This window comes from Sphaerodactylus townsendi, linkage group LG03 (genome assembly GCF_021028975.2).
Source record: "Sphaerodactylus townsendi isolate TG3544 linkage group LG03, MPM_Stown_v2.3, whole genome shotgun sequence".
NCBI lineage: Eukaryota > Metazoa > Chordata > Lepidosauria > Squamata > Sphaerodactylidae > Sphaerodactylus > Sphaerodactylus townsendi.
In genome coordinates this window covers 66,012,350-66,037,323 of record NC_059427.1, presented here as the reverse complement: position 1 = coordinate 66,037,323, position 24,974 = coordinate 66,012,350, and positions in this window count along the sequence as shown.

The following is a 24,974-nucleotide window of genomic DNA, read 5'->3' as shown; positions in this document are numbered from 1 at the left end:
ATGACAGGTGTCATATGACCACCTCTGTATGACAGCCTCTTTCTGGAGCTAATTGGAAAGGTTTTCTGATTGGTTGATGAAATGCATATAATGCAGCAGTGTGCTATGTACTGTGAGACTCTTGTCTTCCTGTCGCCTGGCGAAGCACTTTGTCAGAGAGAGCAACATTGCTGTGAACCTAATAAAGAAGGACTGCTTCTGGGAAGCTGATATAGCTGTGTGGGTCTCAGTTCCTGCTGTGTGTTCCAGTGTGAGTGTTGCGCAACCTCTGCTATCTGGGGTGTGAACCCGGCTTCAGTACCGCACCCCTTAACACTTTTTCCCCAAGATGTTTTCAGGATGTTTTATTTTTGCTCAATCCCCTGATTTTTAAAAAAATCCAAACCAGCAATCTTTTTTCCCCCAAGGCAGGGTAAAGACATTTCCTGCTTGCTGTGCAGAGAGCAGGAAAGTCTTATTTTTCTCACCCAATTTTAAAGCTCTTACTTTCATTTTTGCTGCAGCCTGCACCCACCATTTTCTCGCTATTGTGATTCTCCTTGCCACCTATCATTTGGTGAAGGATTCCCTCAGAGGTTTTCTCTGTTTGCAGCTGATCCACCCACCATTTCTGTGTAAAAAGTACACTAATAAAGTTAGTTTTGACTGCTGATTTGGTGCACATATTGTTTTTCCTTTTTTAGGGAGGTGTTTTCGAAGCTACAGCGACAAGAATCTGCTATATACACATATTAAGAGTCGCTGTAGCTTTGAAGACATCTCCAGCAAAACAACAACAAAAAAAGGAAAAATGACATGTGCACCAAATCAACAGTCAAAACTAACTTTATTCATGTACTTTTAATACTGAAATGGCAGGCAGATGAAGTGCAAACAGAGGAAATTTCCTAGGGAAGTGAAAGCTACTGGGGGAGGGAAGGAGGAAAAAGAATCACTTATAGCAATGCTTTTTTTTTGTTTGCACTATGACAAAAATCCCCCCAAAACGGTTCTTTTTAAAATGTATGTAAGGCGTTTTATTTGTGCTGTGCAGAAAAAGCTTGTGTTGCATTACACACACCCTCAACAACAACCCCCCAGGGGTGTGTGTGTGTGTAAAGGGGGGCCAACCAGTCTTCAATCTTCAGATGCAGAATGTTGTTTTGAACATTCACACTGCTTTTCATTACTATTTTGCAGTCTTCATGGGAGATATTGCATTGCCTTGTGATGCATATATTTTCTGGTCCTCTTGATAATAGATGCAGGAGCTGAGCTGAATCTCTTAAGAGTCAACCCAGACAAGATGCCACAAGACTGTTTAAAGAGGTTCCTAAATGTTTTAAATAGATAATGTGTGGGAGGCTGATTGGGGTCAAGACTGAGGTTTTTTAACCTCTCCTGCCATATTTTTCCTATTTGAGGCAACCTCATGGTGCTACAATTTGACATATTGGAGAATCATACAGTTCTGATACATGATATGTATATTTGTCCCAATACAGCAAAGAGTTCCTTGAAATAACCATTTAAAAGGATGGAAGAATACTGAAGATTTTTAACCAGAACCACTAGCATCTTTTCTTGGTGGTGTTCTAAATGTGTAAACCAATTTTCATTCCAGAGTCTCAGTTTTCAAGGAAGAGATCACATCTTGTGCCTTACATCTTATAATATCTCAGATCCAGATCGTAAAGCTTCAAAATGGGGCCGATAACTTCCACCCGGGGCTATTTTGGCTTGGCGAAATGACATGGCGGGGAGACAGGAGCCCCTCTTCCCCTCATGCAATGGTCTCAAGCCAAATTCAGTCCCCACAGACTTTTCAAATACATTCCTTGCAGCTGTTATGTGGTAAGCTAGACATGGTTTGTTAAAAATGTCTCATGTAGTTTGGCCCTCTAATAGCAAGTTCTGGGAAAGAGCTTTCTCGGCCTAAGACCTGGGAAAACTACTGCAGATCAAAGATGACAATGACTAACTATACCGTCGCCATTGGAAAAAGGTGTGTTGAAGCTGGGTTTCATGTTTGGGATGCAGAATTTTGTCCTGGATATACACACCCACTTGTATCCTGTTGTATGAGTCTTTATGGGAACTATTAATTTGTGTTTTGCAGAGAATAAGAAGAGTTTGGATTTATTGCCCCCTTTTCTCAACTGTAAGGAGTCTCAATGCAGCTTACAAACAGCTCCTCCCCTTCCTCTCCCCACAACAGACACCTTGTGAGGTAGGCATGACTGAGGGAGTTCTGAGAGAACTGTGACTAGCCCAAGGTTACCCAGCAAGCTTCACGAGTAGAAACAGACCTCATTCACCAGATTAGAATCCACTGCTCCTGTGAAGGAGTCGTGAATCAAACCTGATTCTCCAGATTAAAGTCCACTGCTCTCAACCACTACACCAGGGTTGTCAAACATGCAGCCTGGAGGCCAAATCCAGCCCCTTGAGATGGCTTATCAGACCTGTGAGCCAGCTGAGGTCACTACCCCCTCCAGTGCTGATCTGGGCTGGTGAGGCTGCTGGGGACTCACCAGCCAAGGTTGCCACCTCCTCCAGACCCAGCCCAACCAAGTAATATTCATGTCATATCCAACCCTTGTAACAAATCAGTTTGACACCCCTGCACTACACCATGCTGGCTCAGGAGGAGGCACTGAGTATTGTGCGGGATATAGTGCTGCCCCTGAAAATGGCTGCTCCATATTGAGGCCTTAATTCATCAAGAGAGTGAAAGACAGAGAGTACAGAGCTGACCACAGTAGCCAAAGGCTCCTTTAAAGGAGAGGCATAGAGGAACAACATATTTCTTTGTTCAGTAGAGGGTAATGGGACAATTTAATTGTTCCAGGAGGTTTCAGTGTAATCTGGAATGGATCTGGTCAGAAGTACTTTTTGGACCATGTTAATTTCCATCCTTCCTGATCTATTAAAGTAGGAAACGGTTCATTTGACTGCAGGAATGGGATCCCACCAACAAAACCTACCCCTGCCCCTCCAGCATTGTGCTCTGTCATTGTTTATCCATCTTCTCTTCACAAATTTTCTCTGAATTACCCAGCATGCTTAGAAAATATGCCAAGGCTTAACATATCAGCCAAAGTTCATGTGCTGAAGGTAAAACAAGAAGGTACATTCAAACACAGTTTGGATGGGGTACTGGCCTTGGCATGAGCTTACTATTTATTTCTAATCTCTTGGAGCCTTTGTTTGAAATAGATATGTAAAGGGGAAATAGAGATAAATTATCCCCCTTCTTCTAGGGAGAATGCAATGACCCTGAACAGAGGCAAGCAGAGGAGGCGAGCTATTGTTCCAGAAGCACAATGCCTGCTTGAATCAAAACAGAAAGAGATGAACAAATGCTAATTTCTCTTTTCCGCCATGAGACTTGAGCAAAAATGCTAATGGCATCTGCAGAGGACCAGAGATAAAAGTCTGTGTGTTTGTGTGTGCATACAGTTGTTGGTTTTGAACTGTGAGATAAGCTGGCAAACAAGGTAATTAAAATAATTAAAATGCTAATCAAATGGGGGCATCAAGCTGAATGATACACAGACAGTGAGAGGGTGGGGAAGGTGAAGCTTTGGAAGATGAGGGCAAGTACACATTAGCTTTATCCCTGCAAAATGTCAGAGGAGGAAAAACAAAACCAAACTCTTTATCCTTGCTGCTAGGGAACTCAGAATGAATGAGAGGGAGCAACCTTGGGAATTAAGGAGAAGCTGAAAAACACTGGTGATTTCTACACAAACGGAATAAAACGTCTTGGGGACGTTTTAAAAAGTGTTTTGGGGAAGAAGTTCACATAGTTCTTTCCCCAAAAACATCTTCAAAACATTTTATTTTTCTCAACCTGGGTTTTTCAAAAATCGCTTAACTAGCCATCTTTTCCCCTCAACTTGGGTTGAAGACATTTTCTGCCTGCTGAGCAAACAAAAGCAGGCAGGAAACGGTTTATTTATCCCACCCTAATCTCTTAGTTTAATTTTCTCCACTTGCACCCACTATTTTGTGTGCTGCAGCAGAGATTATCTGAAGGTTCCCCATGGAGATTTCCTCTGCTTGCAGCTCATCCACCCACCATTTCCACGTAAAAAGTAGATCAATAAAGTTTGTTTTGCCTAGTGATCCCATGCACGTGCCGTTTTTCCTTTTTTTTTTGTTTTGTTTTCAGGGGGATGCCTGTGAAGCTATGTCAACACAATTAGAGAAGATGGGATATATGCATATTTGTCATCACAGCTTCACGGACATCCCCCCCAAAACAAAACAAAAATGACACGAGCACGGGATCACTTGGAAAAACAAACTTTATTCATTAACTTTTTACACAGAAATTGTGCATGGATGAGCGGCAAGCAAAGGAAACCTCCATGGAAAACCTTCACCACATGCCAGATGCACAGTCAACTTTTGCAGCAGCACACAAAATGGTGACCGCACCTGTGAAATTGACAAGAGCTCCATGCAGCAGGTGGGGAAAAAAAGATCAGTTTTTTCTGGCAATGCTTTTGGATAGCTGTTTTTGGCAGGCTGTATGCAAACTGAAAAAGCCAAAACAGATCTTTTAAAAATGTCTGCAGGACGTTTTATGTCTGCTGTGCGGAAATTACTCAGTTATCCTGGCAGTCTACAGGGAAAGTACTTGGTCATGGCTTCTGGCCTAATGAGACTTATGTGGATTTGTCACTTGTGTCAATGGGCACTGCCACTCAAGTGGTGGATGTGCCGCTGCCCTATAAGAGTGTCTTGCATAAGTAGCTGTTTCTGTACTCGCGGTAACTATGCTTCTTGAATGAACTGGTATAGGCACATATGGAGGATGGTCAGCCTCCAGGACTGCTGCAATCAGTACAGGAATTGATTGCCTTTTCCATAGTTCTTGTACGTTTAAGCTGCAGTCCTCAACAAACCCACATCTTGCTTACTTTGAAGTCATGTGACTGAGCCCATATGCTATTTACATGGTTCCGAGTGTGCAAGTCATTCTGTTCTGTTTTCATAATTATCTATAACATACATGGGATGAAATTACATGTGTAATTCAGTTACTCTTTTTATTAACTTTTTATAGCAGAATGAAGCCATTAGGGCTGCAGTTTAAATGGGAATCCATAATGGATAAAGAGAATCTTTATTTAACCATTTCAACTGCACTGTTTTTGCCACCTGCTTGACTATTGCCTGTTCAGTGCTATTCATTACATAATAATTGTGGCGCTAAGGATGTTGCTTTGAAGTAAGCAACCAGCAGGAAGTATGAATTTCCTTAAGTCTAAATTAGGTCTCCTCCTAGGGCCACCAGGTCTCCCCTGGCCACTGGTGCGGGATTGGGAGTAGGGTTGCTGGATTCAGATTGGGAAACTCCTGGAGATTTTGGGATGTTGCTTGAGGGGGACAGGGACCTAAGTAGGTTATAATGCCATACAGTTCACCTTCCAAAACATCCATTTTCTCCAGGGGAACTGATCTGTGTAGTTGGGAGATCAATTGTAATTCCAGGAGGTCCCCAAGTTCTACTTGGAGGCTGGCATCACTACCTCTTCCATGAAATCTGAACTGACTCTGTATTTAAAATGGCAGGTCTACAGCATGTTGAAAAGTCTGATATTCCATAACCTGTTAAATATCATGGGGAAAAACTAACAGGTAACCTTTGTAACTGCAAAAAGTTCATCAGGAGGAAGCTTTGATCCAAACAATACCCTTTCCCACTGAAAGATCTAAGTGTGGTCAGTAGGGCTTCGGCGGAAGTGGGAGAGTACCATCCTTCTGCAGTTTGGGGTAGAGGGAAGGTTGGAGGGGCCTTGCAAGGGCTTGCTGTTTGGGGTGGGCGGGAGGGTTGAAGGGGGAGGAAGTGGTGGGGGACAGAGTATAGCCACTAGCAAGAGCCAAAGTGAACTGGAAAGTGAAACTGCTTTTGGCTAAAGGCTAACTCCCAGAACTTAGTAGTATGGCAAGCTAAGAGAGCCAGTATGCTGCACAGCTTGCTTCCTTACATTCATCTGCTGAGAGACTCTCATTCTATCTTGAGGCTCAGACATTTGCTAAAATACAACCCTAATGTTCATTGTATCTTGAGGAATAAGACACTTGAGGAAGGTGTGCTGCTCAAGGTGCACTTTAAATTAACATCAACAATTATTGTTCAGCATTGCTTCAGAATCACATAGTTTTGAAAATTTGAGGGGTTCTTAGATAACATTTCAGAGGACTGCCTTGATGTCCATGATGGAACATTCTTCCTAATGTTTAGCTGAAAATTCTTTTGATTTAATTTCAACTTGTTGGTCCTGGTCAAGTCCTTTAGGGCAACCAGAAACAACTCTGCACCATCCTTTATATGACAGACTGTCAAATACTTGAAGATAGCTATCATATCACCTCCAGGTCATCTCCTCTCTAGGCTAAACATACCCAACTCCTTCAATTTTTTTTCATAGGACCTGGTTTACAGACCCCCTCAAAATCTTCACTGCCTTCTTTTGGATAAGTTCCAGCTTGTTGACATCCTTCTTAAATGATGGTGCCCAAAAATGAATACAAGACACTAGATGATGTCTAACCAGGGCAGAGTAAAGTGATACCATCACTTCACATAATCTGGGCACTATGGGTCTGCTGCTATAGCCCAAAATCACATTTGCCTTGTTAGCTACCACATCACACTGCTGACTCATGTTCAGTAAGTGGTCTACTAAAGACTCCTAGGTCCTTTTTGCACATAGTACTGCCAAGACAAGTCTCCCCCATCCTATGATTATGCATTTGTTTTTTCCTACCTAAATGCAAAATTTTAAATTTACCTCTGCTGAAATTCATTTAATTAGTTTTAGCTCAGTTTTGCAGCTCTACCAATTATATCCTGTATGGTGCAGTTCAAAAACAGTTATACTGATGACAGATGGACATATCTACAAATGAACTGTTTCCCCGATGTCCGCTAGCTAGTACATGGACCGTTTTACTACCATCTAGAAGTTGCTGGTGTGACACTTTTTGTCCATATCCAGGATGACTGTTCAGGAACCCTAATAAAAATCTTGTGGCACTTTGAAGACTAACAATATTTATTCAGAGATTACTTATCAACTGTATAAAGTGTCCATCTATTAAGAATGTCTATTTACCCTAAAAGCCAAAGGAAAAATCAAAAAGGCAGTGCAATGGAGATACTGCAAAAAGAGAGAAACTTTAAAAGAGTAATCAGTCTACTCAGAGGCTCATTCCGCATATGCAGAATAATGCACTTTCAAACTCCTTTCAGTGCTCTTTGAAGCTGTGCGGAATGGCAAAATCCACTTGCAAACAGTTGTGAAAGTGGTTTGAAAATGCATTATTTTGCGTGTGCGGGAGGGGCCAGAGTGAGGATGGACCACTTCTAAATGTTGACTGATAGTTCAAAAACATGGAATACTTTTTAAAAAAATTATCAGAATAATTTCCTACGTACAATTGGTGCCTCCCCCACATAATCCTGAGTTCCCTCCTAAAACATGGCCTGGAAACCTGCAGAAGACAAGTTGCAGGGAGATTGGGGGGCAATTGTTAGAGGTTAGGTAACACGAAGTGGCAGAGAACAGCCACTCCAAAATTTTAACAAGAATGTGGAGATGTTCCCACAGGAGAACAGTGTTGTGAAGGGAAAATGATGACTGCAATTGGATCAGGAATCACATGATCACAAGATGGCTGAAAGATGGAGCACAGGGCCGGTTCCATATTGAGGTAACCTGGGGTAGTCACCTCATACAGCAGGTTTTGAGGACAGGCAACTGCTTGCCACCCACGAATTGCCCACCTGTTGCTTTCCTTAGAGCCACCTTCATCTGGCAGATGGAGGAAATACTCCTCCTTATTCCCACAAGCCTCTTTAAAGCAACCTGGCAAGCTATGTGTGCCAGTTCCTAGACTCTAGAAAGATTTCTTATTCTTTCAAGAATTCTGCCACTATTTCTGGTTGCTTGTTGCCAGGACAACCAAGATGGTGACTGAATTCTCTCAAGAAGATAGCGTCTTTGCAGAGTTTGGGAAGTCATAAACAGCATGTTCTTCTTGCTGGTTTTTTTTAAGAGATATGGGACACGGCAGAAGGAAAGTTATCTCCTCCAGCTCCATGTTGGAGGTGGTGGTAGCCATCGTGAGGTAGGCATGTGGGCAGCAGTTACCTCAGGCCATCTATTTAACTCTGCAATTGCAATAGCCTTTCCAAATCTTACTTCTTCTCTGTTTCTCTCTCTCTCGCTCCCTACCTGTCTTCTTTTTCCCAGTTTCCACAGGGAGGCCATAAATGGTGTGTGTGCTTAATATTCTGTAATAAACTGTGTGAGAGCTCTGTAATAAACTGTATGAGAGCTCTTTAGAGCTTTTCCATAGCTAAGAAGATAATGAAAAGTTTGCACTTTCCCTGTAAGGTCTAATTATATGGACAAGTACTATGAAGTTTATTTTACTAAGTCAGTTTTTAAGAACAAAAGCCATGTAGCTTTCATTAACCTTTTAAGGTAAGCCTATATACTGACCAGCTTAGTGCTTTATTGGGGAGGTGCACCTGGAAATTTCTAATCCAAAAATATACCCAAAAATCGGACATGTAATGGGGGGGGGGGTTTGAACCTGTGAACACACCCCCTTACCTACCTAAGTTCCTGGCAACAGGAAGGAGGAGGAAGCAAGGCAATAAAAACACATGGGAGAGGGAGCACTCTGCCTGGCCAATCATGGTAATTCTCACATCCTTCCATGAGGCTCAACTACATGAGGGAATTTTTAATGAGTTGGTTCCAGGTCCCTGCCACATAGAACCTCTGTGGGGAATGGCTTTTTAAACCTGAAGGAATCCAAATGGGCACAGAATGTCACTGAAGGGGAAAGAAGGGCTTCTGCTTCACCTTGAGTCATTTTCCCATGCTAAAACAGCCCAAAGGAAAATTCTTTACTTGTTTTGTTGTTCTAGGTGGAGTACTGTGCATGAGCAAAACAGAATAAAAGCAGCTTGACTCCATTCCATAGCTAGTGTTTCTTTGGGGTTTTTTTTTTGAAATGTATTGTTCCTCTTGTTCTGGTCTGCTTTGGATTTCTGCTGCCTGCTGAGCAGATCATCTTGCTCTCTGTCTACTGGACATCATCAGGACAGGTTGAATTTGCTTCAAAATATTATTTCAAGTTTTTCTGTGTGTGAGGTTTTTGTTTGTTCTTTGCAGGGGGAGTCAGCCATTTTTTTCTTTCTGGTTCTTTTAACAAGTTTTTTGTGTTATAGTTGTTCTTGGGGGTTTAAAAACTCACTGTTTCATCAGGTTCAGAAGAAAATTGCAGGTTCTGTTTTAATAACAGTTAAATTGTAGATGAGAGCTGAGGCATTTAAGAAAGCATCTTGTCAGTTAAGCGTGCATTCTCTGTTTTGACATTGATTCTGTTGAGCTTGTTGTCCTGTGTGCATTAGAGGTTTTTGACCAGTGGTTGCTCTTGTGTATTTGGCTATTGGCTTCTTTGATTTTTTCCCCCATGGGAGACAATGAAAACAAGCAGGATAACTGGGGCATCTGGTTCACTGGACCATTAAGTTGGACCCATTGGTCCAAATCACTTGAAACTTGGGATGTCCTTAACAGCCAAAAAGCACTAGGTTTCCTGTAATTTTGGTAATATGTGGCTAGAAAACACATGCTCCAGTCTCCCCAAAATAATTTCCCCATCTGGGGTGGGGGGCTGAAAGAGCTTGGAGTGGCACAGCCTCACACAGATGTGTTTGCTCCCTCAGATGTGTAAGGGTCAGTCCATAACAACAGGGAGCAAACACACTAGTATCCAATCACCCCTCCACTCTGCAGCAGCAACACCCAGAAGTCAGTGACACCCAGAAGATCAGATGCCAACGCAGCAGGGGGGCAAAGCATTTTTAGGGATGAAGCTGACATTAGTCAACTTCCACCTGGAGTTTAAGACCAGGCTTGTGGCACCCAAGCCCTTGAACTTATACCACTGGCTTTCCAGCAGTGGGGTTTTTTTTAGTTTTCCCTGCCTCCCCCTAGAAACTGCCAGGTGGTGTGGTAGTGGTGCTATCCCTGGCCACCTCAGGCTTTGAATGGGACTACCTGTCCCCAATAGAGAACCTCAATCATTCAAGAGTCCCAGAAAAAGAAAACCAAATCCTGAAACCGCATTAGGCAACTCTTTTAAAAAAACTTGGCTCTAATAAGATAATGAGTTGTGAGGCAAGAAATCTGAATGGGAACTTTTTCTCATTTTTTCTCACCCCTCCCCAACCCAGAAACTAAAAGGAATCCACAATCTGCATTTCCATAAACTGCGTACATTCGTTATGTTTAGGCTGGGTTTCTTCATCTGTTGCCACTTCATCCTCAAAACAAAAAAATCCTGTTATCTGTGAAGTGCACAGAGAGGGAGTGTGATTTGGGCCCAGACTATCTAGCAAACTTTATCACTAAGCAAAGACATAAATCTAGATTTCCCAAGTTCAAGCCCAATTTTCAGTCCATGCACCACATACAAAGGAAAGTTTTTTGACATACAAAGTAATCCAACATACCTTGTAGTCCCACTAGGTCTCTTTTGTTCACTTGTAACTGGGCTTTTTTTCTGATTGCTGTAGGGTACAGCATCCAGAGACATCTAATGGTTGATGAATATATTACAAGTAATTGTGTTATTACACTTGCATCATCTATCTACAAATGTGTGCTGACTTTAACCAGCATAAGGCATGGGTACAGGTGTGTGTGTGTGCGTGAGTATGGATGCTTGTACTCGCAGTGTCCTTGACTGAGGAATGGAAATAGCTTGTTGCATGCCTTGACCAGCAATAAAAAAATAACATTGATGTTATTCCCTGCTGATCTGAGAACAGAGCATAATCACACAGCAGAGATTTTAAAAATGTCATGTGCAGAATTCTGCAGAGAACTCCCTGCTAGGAGCTCTGCATCACTAGCACTGTGTTGCACAATGTCTGTGGCAAAGGCTTTTCAAGCCAATTGTATGACAATGGGGTTTTGATTTTAAGCCTCTCCATGGTCTTTTCAGATTTGACTGTTCTCAGACTTGTCCTCAGTTCAAAGTAAAGAGAAGCAACAAATGAATCCAGCTTTATTAACTTAGGCCATTTCCGCACAGCCATCGAGGCGCCTCCACGCCGGCAAGAATTCTGCCGGCATGGAGGCGGAGGCTGTTTGCATGCAGGCATGCGGACGGCCTCTGGAGAGGCCGGCAGACGGCAGGCGGCTCCGCATGGAGCCGCCTCTTCCCCCCTTCCCTTTCCCATGGTACCTGTGAAGCAGCCAGCCTGGGCGGGTTCCTTCCACCATGCTGCCCTCCGACCTCCAGGGGTCGGAGGACAGCGAGGGAGGGACTTAGGAGGCCAGCAGGACGACGACACGCGAGGTACATGGGAAAGGGAAGGGGAAACAGCGTGTTCCCGGTGGTGCGGTTTGCACCGCGCCGCCGGGAAGACGCTTTCCCCTCAACAACAACCCTTTAAAGGGTTGTTGTTTAGGGCGGCCTGATGCCGCCCTGGGGGAGGGGGAGCGCAGTCAGGTCGGCGCTGCTGCGTTGCAGCAGCGCCGCCTGTGCGAACAGCGGCCTGGGGGCGGCGTTTTTACCGCCCCCAGGCCGTCGTTTTTGGCCCGTGCGGAAAGGGCCTCAGTTCCTGCCACCTCAGGTTGCTGCCTGGACAGGGCAGTGCCTCTAAATATATCTCATCTTGGTTCAGCATCATAGCTAAATCTTGGTTCACTCCTATTCCTAGACTAATACCACTTTTTTGTTAAAATGCATTTGTCCCATGGTGGTCAACAGAGTTATCCACAATGATTTATGAGTCCAATACTGTCTTCTCAGCTAATCAAAGTCGACCAGGAGGCCAATTGGTTAAATAAAACCTGTGTATCATGTGACTTTCTAGTAACTGGTAGAGGTGTCTATATCTACAAATTTAAAGCTTTAGGTTTTTGGAAAGACTACCTCACCTTGAGCACCATGCTGCTGCAATGACACCTAGGAGATTGTATAAATAAAGATGAAACCAGAAAGAAGGTTAAATTGTCAACAGAGGAAAGCATAGCATAGACAAGGTCACATGGTGTTGTAGCCACAATTCTTCAGAACTGTCTCAACCCCACCTACCTCACAAGGAAGAAGGAAAAGAAGTCCCTTCTTAAATCTTCTTACAAGAGAATGATAGCTCTCTGGGCCTAGTTGTTTTGAGGCAGGGCAGGGAACAGAGATGAGGAAGACAGACCTTTGCTCAAGGGCCAGATGTGAAACTGGGGAATATAATAAGGGAGGGAGGAGAAATGATAGGAAGCTGGCAGGAGAAGAATGCAGAAGTGGAAGGCAGGTTGCAGCAATGTAATGCAATGTAGCCCAGAGATGAATGAAGTGAACCACTCACTCAGGTGTCTGCATAAAGAGTCAGTGACTAGGCCCGTGGTGGCGAACCTTTGGCACTCCAGATGTTATGGACTGCAATTCCCATCAGCCCCTGCCAGCATGGCCAATTGGCCATGCTGGCAGGAGCTGATGGGAATTGTAGTCTATAACATCTGGAGTGCCAAAGGTTCGCCACCACTGGACTAGGCTCATGATTTCAAGACCCCATAGACTCCAGGGTACTATACTTCTTTTGCCATGTTTGTTTATTAACACTGCCCAAAATGGCTGCCTTCTTATATGTGCATGCAAAGTGTTATCAAGTTGCAGCTAACCTATGGTGTCCCATAAAGTTTTCAGGACAAGTGATTAAGCCGAAGAGATTTCCATTACCTTCCTCTGCAATGTCTTCCTTGATGCTCTCCTGTCTAGTACCAACCCAATTTAGCTTCCAAAATCTGATGAGATTGGGCTACACTATACCATTCTACATTCTTGTCTGATAGGGAGGGAATTAGCATTTTATAGGATCTCTAGCCAGATAAACAATCATAATATTTTGTCCATGCATACAGAGGATTTATTCTTACACAATATTCCAAGAGAAAAGGCAACAGAGACCAACTGATTCAAAGTAAATGGAATATTTATTTACTAGTTCTCAGGCACACAACTAGAAGTAGACTAAAACTGCCTTTAACATTTAAGTCCATGACTATAACTATACTTGTAAAACCCCAGAATAAAAACCAGTAACTTGGGAACAAAACTAGGCAAATGGGGAAGATGGGGATTAAATGACAATCTTCTATTACAAGAAGGTTTAATAAAAAAATGTAGAAAAGAGAGAAGAATTTATTAGATCAAACAACACAGCCAGTATCCCCACTGCAATGATTTTCAGTAAGGCTTATGTGAGAGTGAACTTATAGTTAGAGCTTAAATGGAGCAAACCAAGAAAATAATGGACAGGATTCAAATGCTGGAGGAGCAGCATAAAAATTGTCCTAATAAAGCCAAAATTAAGCAATTAAGAAACCAAATAGATATGCTTGAAACTGTGTAGATGCAGAAGAAATTAATATTTGTAGCATTGTGAACACGCGAACAAACCTGGAAGATGTCTGGCACTTTATTTAAGGAAAGAAACTGAAAGAAGAATGATAACAGGAGAGAAGAAAGGAGATCAAATTATTCATGTAGAAAAAAATCCAGAAACAGTTTGCTCTCTTCTTTTCAGAATTGTACAAAAAAATTCAGCAACAGTAGAAGGAATAGAAGAGTATATAAAATACATACTGAGACATTCACATCTGAACACAGGGGTATATTGAATCAAACTATTATGATTCAAGAAATATTACAAGCTATAAAGAAACTGAAAAAAAAGATATACCGGTAGTAAAAAAATATAGCACCAGGCCCAGATGGACTTACAGTAATGCATCATAGGCGCTTGAAAGAAAATTTAATAGCAGCTCTGAAGAAATTATGAATGAAATAGCAAGAGCAAATATTACCCTCATCGTGGCAAGAAGCTTACATAACATTGAACTGTGATACATAAAGAAAGTGATGATCCAACACTGCCACAATCTGACAGACCCATCTCACTGCTGAATGTGGACTATAAATTGTTTACCTCAGTGTCAGAGGTAAATCCCAATGGCAGCCAATCAAAATGGGGGGGGGAGGAGCAGCTAGGCACTGCGCCACCCCGCCATCTCCAAAATGACATTTGACAGTGCAGCTCATAGGAAAACAAAGGAAAACCACTGCTGTCCACAAAAAGACCTATTCAGGGCAATTGCTTATGCTACCCTTTTTGGGTGCTTGTAAGCCCAATGGGTTTAGGAAGCCAACCATAGTCGGCCATGCCCCAAAATGCCCCCAGCCATGCTGATACATCATACTGGGGCAAACATCTGAATTAATACACTGCACAGCTGCCAACATAAGTGCCTCTGCCAACATAAGTGCCTCTGCATCAGCATCCATACCCATTTGGGTGGTGCAAGTGGCAATAATGCCAATGCAGGGTTATGCCATTTCCAATGTGAATTTGCCTGCCCCCTACTTTGGACTGCACTGTAAGGAAATCTATAGCAAAACTAATTTATACACATCAGACCGGCTTTGTACCAAAGAGATTCATGATAGACAAAGTGTGCTTTGTGAATAATACTATTGAACTCATAAAAAAGAGAGAAAGCAGCATTTGTTCCTAGATACTAAAAAAGCATTTGACAGTTTAGCTTGGCCTTTTTTTTAATGAAAATGCTTGGAAGTTTATATTGCAACTCAAGATTTTTGAAATGGATACCAGAGTACTCCATGCTGTAGACATTTTCCGGGCGCTCGTGTGTGTGTGTAGTTTATATAGTTATTTTTATTTATTACCCACCTCCCTCCTGCCAAAGTGGGCTCAGAGAGGCTGACAATATATTTATATGATACAATTACTAAAAATTCCATATAAAATAATAAGATAAAATAGATAATAAACTATATTGTTTGATGATGCTAAAATCTTAACCAAGGTTGAAACAACTTACAACCCCACCTCCTTATTTAATTAAAAAAACACAAGGAAAAATGGGGAGGGGAAAAAGGAAAGTCAGCCAAGATTGATCTATTACTCCCTATTTCTGCCCTAAACTTATAGGCCAGGCAGGATAGCTCTGTCTTGCAAGCACTGCAAGATTGAGATAAGTTCCGCAGGGCTCTGGTCTTGTTTGATAGAGCATTCTATATTACAATCTGTTTACTATTTACATAATTTTTACTGAATTTGTTGGCCTTACATGTGTATTATTTCTTGATCTTTTGGGTACTTAATCTCAAACCCCCACCTATCGATAAACATATAATAGAACAAACTGAAAAATCTGGATCTTTTTCAAGTTATAAAATCAATAGGAAAATAAAAATAATTTTTAAAATTTCAGTGAAGCAGAAAGAGGAAGATATCAAAAGGATCACAGTAAATATCAAATCAAGTTAAATTTTTGAGAATAAAACTGACTGGACAAAATGACAACCATTTAAAGAAAATTACGCAAAATGTGGGTGAAAATACAAGAATCCTGCAGAGATGGTCTAAACCAGTGATGGCAAACCTTTTAGGATGAATGGATCAACAATTTGGAAAATGCCTAACTTGAGTTTGCTACCGTGTCAACCTCTCCCCCACCCCACCCCACAAACAAAAGAGAAACAATTATTTACATATTCATTTATTTTAAAAAATACAGTCCAATGACATGTGGTGCTATGTATTATATAAAGAAATGTCAAATTATTACAAAAATGGCTCGTAGTCAGAGAGAATGGTTATTAAGTGTTGATAGACAGGTGCTCTGAAAATAATATTTAAAATACACAAAATAAATTGGGCAAAAACTTTACTTGATTGGATGGACAACTTGGGTCTGGTTTATATACAGAGATGAAAAAATGGAGAATATAGTTATTTCTCAGACATAGATCTTTTTCAAGAATGGATATGATCCACATTTCTAGGGACTTGACTTCTAAGGAATTTTAAAGTAGAAATCTTACCAAAAACTTGTTCAGATCATAATCCTGTAACTCTGGTTTATAAGAAAAAAACCCAATACTTGTCGATGGAGACTAACTTTACTTCAAGAGACTTATAAATTAAGAAAGAGACTTATAAATGAAGAACATTTGCTGATGACTTGGTTTGAGTTTTAGGAAAGCCCTTAAAGGGAGCTGAATTTTTAAAGCTGAAATTGAGAGACTTTGGTGCATTGGTAGGTTTTGTGAAGAAGGGCTAACAAACATTTGGCCCCTTTTGACATGGCCTGGCTAAGTCATAAACTATGGCTCAGAGGCATAGCTAGGGGAAATGGAGCCCGGTGCAAAATCTGAGAACCCCCCCCCCCCCCGGTTCGTGTGTGTTTTTGTATTTTTAGTGTTTTTTCAGTTTTTGGCCTGCAGGGGGCGCAGTTTTTAGGACAGCAACACCAAAATTTCAAGATATCTTTAGGAGACTCTCCTGATGATACCACTCAGGTTTGGTAAAGTTTGGTTCAGAGGGTCCAAAGTTATGGACCCTCAAAGGTGTAGCCCCATCTCCTATTAGCTCCCATTGGAAAAATGGAGGATGGGGCACCCCTTTGGGAGTCCATAACTTTGGACCCCCTGAACCAAACCTCAATAAACCTTGGTGGTATCGTTATGAGAGTCTCATAAAGATACCCTGAAATTTTGGTGCTGATAGCCTAAAAACTGTGCCCCCTGTAGGCCAAAAACGGAAAAACACTAAAAAATACAAAAAACACAAACCTGAATTTTTGCAGGGCCCCCTGATGCACGCCCAGTGCTACGTGCACTCCCTGGCCCCCTTGTAGCTTTGCCTCTGCTATGGCAGATCCCTCATGGGCCATGTGAAAATGGTGTAAAAACAATGTAAACTTTTACACCATTTTAAACCCTTTTACACTGTTTTCATACCATTTTCACACCACTGTTTTTGGCCCATCCAGAATCTGCCCATGAGACCCTTGCCCTGTAGAAAAGCTATAAAATGGTGTTGATGTTTCCACAAAGTAAATTAGATTTTCCTGGACCACATTCTAAACCCAACCTGTCAGATCAAGGATATTGATCTAATATGCCAAAAGGAGACAAAAGCCATATAGATCACAGGGTTTGGAGGGAGATTCAGATTCATTCTGATTCAGCCTTCAGACCAGAAAGGAGCATGCTAAAGTTTTATCTTGGAACTTGATTAGTTTTTCAGTTATTTTTAATTTTTCCTTTATGTTCTTTCCTTTTAATAAAACCTTTGAAAAGCCAGCAGTTTCAGAGTATCTGGATCTGAAGAACCCTGTGTTCTCAGTTACGTTACAAGGAAGAGGGCAGCCCACACCCCTCTTTCTTTCACAGGTTTTAAAATTAATAAACATTAAATGAAAGTTTTGACAAAAATATGAAACTACAGGATCAAAAGGCACTGATGAGTAAAACAGGTTTTAAGGTTAAACATGGTGAAATAGCTGTGTATTACATTAACAACTATGAACTGTATGTTATTCTAAAATAACTATATAAAACATGGAATGAAGTTTTAAAATACTTTTTAAAATGGAAAAAACAGTTATTGTTGGGGAGAACTGCTGAGATAAAGATGAATATAAGTGGACTGAGCTCTCTTTTTTGGCACATGGCTAGGTAGGGTCTGAGGACTGCCCACAGTGGGAAGAAACTTCAATATTTCCATACTTTAGGTAAAATAAAAACTGGCTTAGACAGTACTTTTGTTCACGAATGAAAGATCAGCCTGTCTATGAAACCTATCTTTTATATCCTCTTTGTTCTTCCTCCTGCCTTCTTTGTCCTTGTGTATGTGTGTTAAATACCACCAAGTTGCTTCTGACACATGGAGACTCTATAAATCAATGTCCTCCAAACATCCTATCATTAACAGCTTTGCTCAGGTCTTGCAAACCAAGGGTCATGGCTCCCTTCATAGAAACAATCCATCTCATGTTGAGTCTTCCTCTTTTCCTGCAGCCTTCAACCCTTCCTAGCATAATTGTCTCTTCCAGTGACTGATGTCTTCTCATTATGGGACCAAAGTACAACATTTGCTTTGGACTTTGGACCAGTTCAAAGAAGAACACTCTTTTAAGGATGCCAGCTTTGTATTGGGACATTCCTGGAGATTTGGCAATGAAGTCTGGGGAGGGTTTACTTATTTTATGTATGCATGCATTTATTTACTTTCTTTATAGTCCACTTTTCTCACAGGAACTCAAGGTGGATTATACATAATGAGGCAGAACATCCAACAAAATGGGACATTCAACAACCAGTGAATTAGGATTTGAGAAATCTGGACCCACAAAAAAGGAGAGGAACCTCGGTGGGGTATAAGGCCTAGAGTCCACCCTCCAAAGCAGTTGTTTTCTCTGGGGGATCTGATCTCTGTCATCTGGAAATCAGTTGTAATTCTGGGAGATCCTCAGGCCCCCTGTGGAGCGTAGCTACTCCAGTCTCTTCCATGTTCCTATGACTGCTCCCCATGTATTGAAGATTGCAAAAGAGCTCTTCATTTTCATTCTGGCTGCCCTGTCCATCTTATTTCAGGTTTAGATGGGCCATTGCTCCATCAGCAAGCAAAGGCTGACAAGTGGAGTCTTCTACTATTCCTATCGCAGGCACGTAAAAACTAAAACCACAATGCATTGGATGCAAATTTTTCCTGGCCAGGTAAATAAAATGTTGGAGTATTCAGTGTTCCACTGCTTGGGAAAATCCCGCAGACAAAAGCTTTGTAAGAAGGAAGAAGATGATCCTTGGTTCCTGCGCACTTTGCTATACACCTACTTAAAATTTTCTTTGTGATTTTTTTAATGATGTTAAGTCCTAGCAGACTGATTCCATCGCAGTTCATTACTTTTATATTGGCTCAGCTTCTCCCAAAGTGTTCATCAGTGCCTAACAAATATTCAGACATTACCATTTCACCCATGCAGTAAAAACCTACAGTTATGCCTTAGTTATAAGTCCTAAGTCTGGAACAGATAGCAGGACCATTCAAGCTGGTTTGCAACAAACACAGTCAGTAGATAACACCAATAACACTATAAAACAGTAAGTCAATAACACAGTAAGTAGATAACACCAGTAACACAAAAATCCTAACTTTGCATTTTGTTTTAGATTAGGGATTGTTGCAGGGGAATGCCTATAGATGAATGATACTATGCTATCTCATAAAATGCCACCTTTCAGGTGGCATGTTTTTGGCATAAGTGGCCTTACTAGAATATATTTATCATGCACATATGATGTATGCAACCCAATTTGCAAAGCCAACAAAATTCATATGCAGTCATAGGATCCCCTGCTACCATTGTGGAAAACATAGGATCCACATAGGCCACAAGACTGCATACGGAGAGAAGGGCCTCATTTTCAATAGTTATTCATTGATCCCCTGTGCACCTCGCAATCTGCTGCTTTGAGGAAAAGCATTTATATGATGGTGAACATGGTGTGTCCTTAGCCATCTACATTTCTATCAGTTCAGACAACTGTGGCAGTCAGGAGGTTTAAGTTTGTTGTTGCCATTCTCAGCTCTAAACCTTAAAATATATATTTGAATCATGCTGCCTGGTGTGGTTAAAAGACTAGATCACACTTACTAATACAAATCTGCTAACACTTGAAGGAGCCGATTTGAGATTCGGCATTCATGCCTATTTATGGTTTCATAATGAAAAGATTAACAAACACTTTTTTCATCACCTGTTCAGATTCACATTGTTCAGAATCTGGAAAAAATACAGAAAAAATATTATACAGGTTCACACCTTTGTGGATATCTCCACATGAAGCGTTAATGAATAAAAACAATCTAGAACAGGGTTGGCTAAAACATTCTGATATATTTTAAAAATGTCAGGAGGGTAACAAAAAAATTTATAAGATGAAAAGCTTGGAGAAATTGAAAGCAGGTGGCTGGAATATCAACTGGTGACTTTATCAACAACTTTATAGCTCCTTCTCTAAAGAATCGAAACCATTTTGGGTACAAGGTGAGGAGGATAAGATACAAATCAACTTAATAAATAAGGATGATCACCTAATCAGGAGAATGTACAATTTATGTTTGGAGCTAGAATTGGAAGATGAATATATTAAAGCTTTCATGATAAATTGGGCGAAGGATGTGGATCCCTTTAGAAAAATGAGAAAATGTATGGTGTTTGGGCCTAAAGTTTACACACAGTAATTATATCAAAGAAAACCTTTACAAACTTTGGTACAGATGGTACCTAACACCTATCCAACTAGCAAAAAATTACTCATAAATCTGCATTACGTTGTAAATGTGGGAAGGAGCCAGGTACATTTTTTCACCTATGGTGGAATTGTAAAAGTGTAAGAAGCTTTTGGATAGGGATCCATAAGGAAATTCAAAAAAATCATGACATCTAAGATGAAATAAACTCCAGAAGTGTATATGTAACCTCAGCTTGTGGGTTCTGTGGGGCAGTACTTGGAAGGAGTTGCAAAGAACCAAATTTAAACAAAACAGTTTACTTTTCTTTACATATAACATATAACATCAACATTTAACGTTACAATTCAAGGTCCTGTTCAGGTTGCATTTCAAGTCCTTCTATTTACAGTCTACTGATATTGCCAAGTCCAAATTCTTCTCTTTGCAAGAGTTGGCTGGCTCCTGAGGAGAACCTGCAAGGGCTTGATGAACGGAGGACCACTGCAGCAATGATGAGAGGTCTCCAAAGAGGAGACTCTCACCCAATTTACAAAGCTACACAAAAGAAAACCCTTGGAAACCAATAAACTCCAACGATTTTACAACATAGCAAAACAACAACTACCTTCCCAGTAGTTCCCAACAATATTGCAATTACCTTAACAAGGTGTTAAGGGCTTATAGAAATCAAGGTCCGAGTCTGGTACCCTTGTCTTCTGCAAAGAGCTCTTTCAGCCTTTCTGCTGCTCTGAGTCTCCACCCCCTTACTGGGTCAACCCATTCTGGGCCAACCCATTCTGGGCATGGGGGTTACATATATTCTAGGCATATGCGATTTATCAATGGAAAAAAATAGAAAAGCTTTGTTGCAGTATTTGACTACTGCTGCTAGATTCGTATTAGCAAAAAATTGGAAAAATTCAATAATACCCTCAATTTTGAATTGGCAAAGAAAAGTTTTGGATCTAGTTAAAATAGCTAAACTATTGGGTTATGATGAATGAAAAAGTTATGATTGATTTAGAAATCAATGGGAGCAATGGGTTGCGTATTTAGAAGAAATCCAGTATGCGAGGTCATTAAGTCAGTGGTCGAATACTGCTGTTAAGATTTTTGTTAGTATAACATTCAGATTTCTTTGTTCAGCTATGATTAATATAAGAAAGCTATTCAGGCGAAACCTGATAATCTGTATATAATGTATATTAATTATTCTAAATCAAAATGTTTGCTTTTGTTTTGTTTTTTGAAGTAAGGTCACTTATTATACCTTCAATTTACAAATTCAATAAAAGAGACACTTAAAAAAAGTTTGTTGTTGCCATTCTGACATTCCCCAGATGCACAGTGCAACAGCGCCAAGCATTGTGTGCCCTGTTTCCTTTATTCAGCCCACAATCTGTGTTGCTTTCTCTGGGGGAGAGGTCTGCATTCCCCTAGTGATGACAGGAAGCTGCAAGTTTGCCTCCCTAGGCGACCTGCTGTAAATAGCAGTACAAAAGCTTAGAGCTAAGGGGAGTGGGAGAGGCTGGGGACATGCAGCTGGACAGGGTGTGTGATCTCTGCCATCCAGTTTTCTTGTGCCAGAGAAACAAAAATGCCTCAAGAAAGCAAGGAAGTATCTTGAGTGTTAAGAGTCTTCTGTGAAAGAAGGTCACTAGAGACCGTGTTCTATTTCTTCATCAAGAAGCATCACTGTAATGAACAAGTGCATTAAAAGCACCCGCCCAGACTGGATGCACCCAAGAGTGTTGGTGGAATGTTTGCTTGTTAAAATGTCGGATCCAAATTCCACCTGCCCTGAGCTAATTCTAGCGGTCTCGTCGCAGCCAGTTAGTCATCCTTCCCGCGCATTAGACCAGAAATCAGACCTATTTCTGAAACATTGGCTTGGATGCAAAGCTTTGTTTTGGATGCAAGTGCTCACAGAGCATGTCCTCATTTAGCCAAAGAACAGGAAGCCGGATGATCCATTTTATCTGATGCTGTTGAAAAATCCATGTGGTGCACTGCATCTCCCAGTCAGAATTTCTTGCTATAAATGAGATGTACCCGCAGCCAGGTCTGTGGGTTTGGCAGCCTGCCCAGGAGTGGTCTAAATCTCATTCTGCAGTTTCAGGCTTGCAGACAGCTATTTAACACAAAGAGCCAAGCTGTTATCTTTTCCCTTAGGGCTACCATCCCTTTCACTTCCCAAATGCCAAATTATAGTCTACATTTAATTTCTATGCCATGGGGAGAGTCATGTCATGGGAGGGCAGTTCTGTTTAAAATTGGCTACATTAGATTAACAGTGATAACGTTTGGGGTGGGTAGGGTTATGTCAGAGAAATAAAGACAGAAATAAATTCTTGTTTAATATGTCTAATTTTCATACCCATCAGAGGACTCCTCTCACTTTTTTTTTTGGCATCACAAAAGGTGGAGATGGGGAGACAATTTTCTTGATGCGAGGTGATGGCCTGGCAGTTTCAAAAAGTACAACATCTTGACCAGTAGAAGATTTTAATAGAAGTACCACACAGCAGAGAGCATGACCATGCAGAATTCTGTCCCAGGCACAAGTGATCTTAAACATCAGGAGCAAACTATCCAAGTTAAACACATTTTGCTGTCCCATAATTTTCAGTAAGACAGCTAAGCACATCATCTTTCTTACTAAAATCAATGAGACATAAATGTATGTTTACTGAATTCTATCCAGACCCTTTCAATCACCTTATCAAACTATATTGCACCTTATGACATTCTGGAACTGTGGTATTTGTTCTCTGGAATGGTGATATGTGTTTTAAGATGGGATATGTGAGAGCCTTAATAGTCATGGACACTTCCTGTGCTTCAGGTTCAGCACTGCACACTACAACCATTTTGGAAAGTCACACTAGAGGACCTGTATAATAATAGCAGGGATGCTGCTGATTCTACAGGCTGGACCAGTTTGGCAGTGATCTGTTAGTCATGTAAACTTGCAGCAGGAGTGGTACAGGTTAAACTCCTTGCATGTGTCTACGGTAGAAAGTGGCTGATATGGAAAAACCCTCAATGGATCATCAGTCTAGTTGAATTGGGTGCTCTATGAAGAAGTGCTTGGCCAAACAGTGGTAACTTATGTTGCCTGACTTCACTGGAAAAGACAGTGACACTAGGAAAGGCTGAAGGCAATGGGATAAGAGGCAGACCCAACATGAGATGGATTGACTGGATAAAAGAAGACACGGCCCTCAGTTTGCAAGATCTGAGCAACATTGCTAATGATAGGTCATTTTGGAGGACTCTGGCTCCTTCCGCACATGCAGAATAATGCATTTTCAAACTGCTTTCAGTGCTCTTTGAAGCTGTGCGGAATAGCAAAATCCACTTGCAAACAGTTGTGAAAGTGGTTTGAAAACGCATTATTTTGCATGTGCAGAAGAGGCCATTGATTCATAGGGTTGCCATGACTCAAAAACAACTTGACAGCAAAAAACACACATTGACTGAGTCAAGGCCAGTTTCACATCTAGTGAACAATTTTTCCTGCCTTTCTTGAATGCTGACAGATGTTAATGCCAAGCAGATTCAGACTGAATGCACATATATGTAACCCCTTGAGTAAAATTTACAGAAACCATATGGGGGCAACCTGTAAGTAGTTTTCCATAAGACAATTAGCAGCTGCAGAGAAATATTTATTTACATTACTTACATTCCAGCATTCTCCATGAGAATCAAGGCAGATTATATAGTATAAGTTGATACAGTCCTATACAGTCAACAGGATAGGACATCCAGTAAACAATGTGGCAGTCTTTGGCTTGTAGAAATCTGAAACCAGACTTGAAACAATGCATAAGCATTAACACAGGGGACCCTCATGCGGTCCCCACGGGAGCCTAGTTGTTTGCCAACACCTTCCTTATGTTGAGACAGTAGGTGTGGTCAAGTGGGCCTTCCAGAATTTCTGTTTATGATATGACAACAGTGGCTTTATATGAAGTCCTTTTCCTGCGTAAATAGCACAGTGATATTCTTAAGGTTGTCAACTCTCCAAATAATGCCATAGTGCCATATAGTGTACTCCAAAACAGCCATTTTCTCCTGAGGAAATGACCTCTGTAAATTAAACAGTAATTGTAATTCTGGGAGATCTTCAGACCCCACCTGCAGATTGGCAACCCTATTCTAAAAGCATAGTAGGACTTTTCTTCTGACAAAACCTGATAGGTCAGTATCATTGAAATGCTTAATGCACCTAATTACTACATCAAAATTTTGTAACTTTACAAAAACATAGTCCAATCAAAAACTGACCAGAATTTCTCCCTTACTGTACACATCCCGTGTGCAATGACCTCTCACCAGCCTTTCAGCACTATCATTGTAACAAGAAATAGTGCAGGCTGAAAATGTCTGAGGTCATGATGAGAGAAGGGCTCATGTCAAGCTGAGAAGAAGCCAGAAGAAGCATTTTTCCTCCTTTTTCATGAGCATGTTAAATGTCTGCAAAATTAAGACAGATGAGGGTTCATTAACTAGATCATTGTATAAGCTTATTTTGTGTACATATAAGAAGATATTGATAAACAATATGTTCATTTTAAAAGGCATTGTGTTAAGCAGAGCTTCTACATGAAATGCTGAAGAGTTTCTATCAGAGTTATGCGTAATCTCACATTTTGTGGCTGACAGCCATTTTGTGGTTACACCCACCAACCTCTGTCAGAATTTCAAATATGCCTGCAGGCTAAAAAAGGTCAGGGACCCCTGCTGTAACATGGTACATTAAACAATGCATAAACTATATAATAGGACCATACTTACTGCAAAGGAGTAGTATAGTTCACTGTACGATTTGGGGGATGGA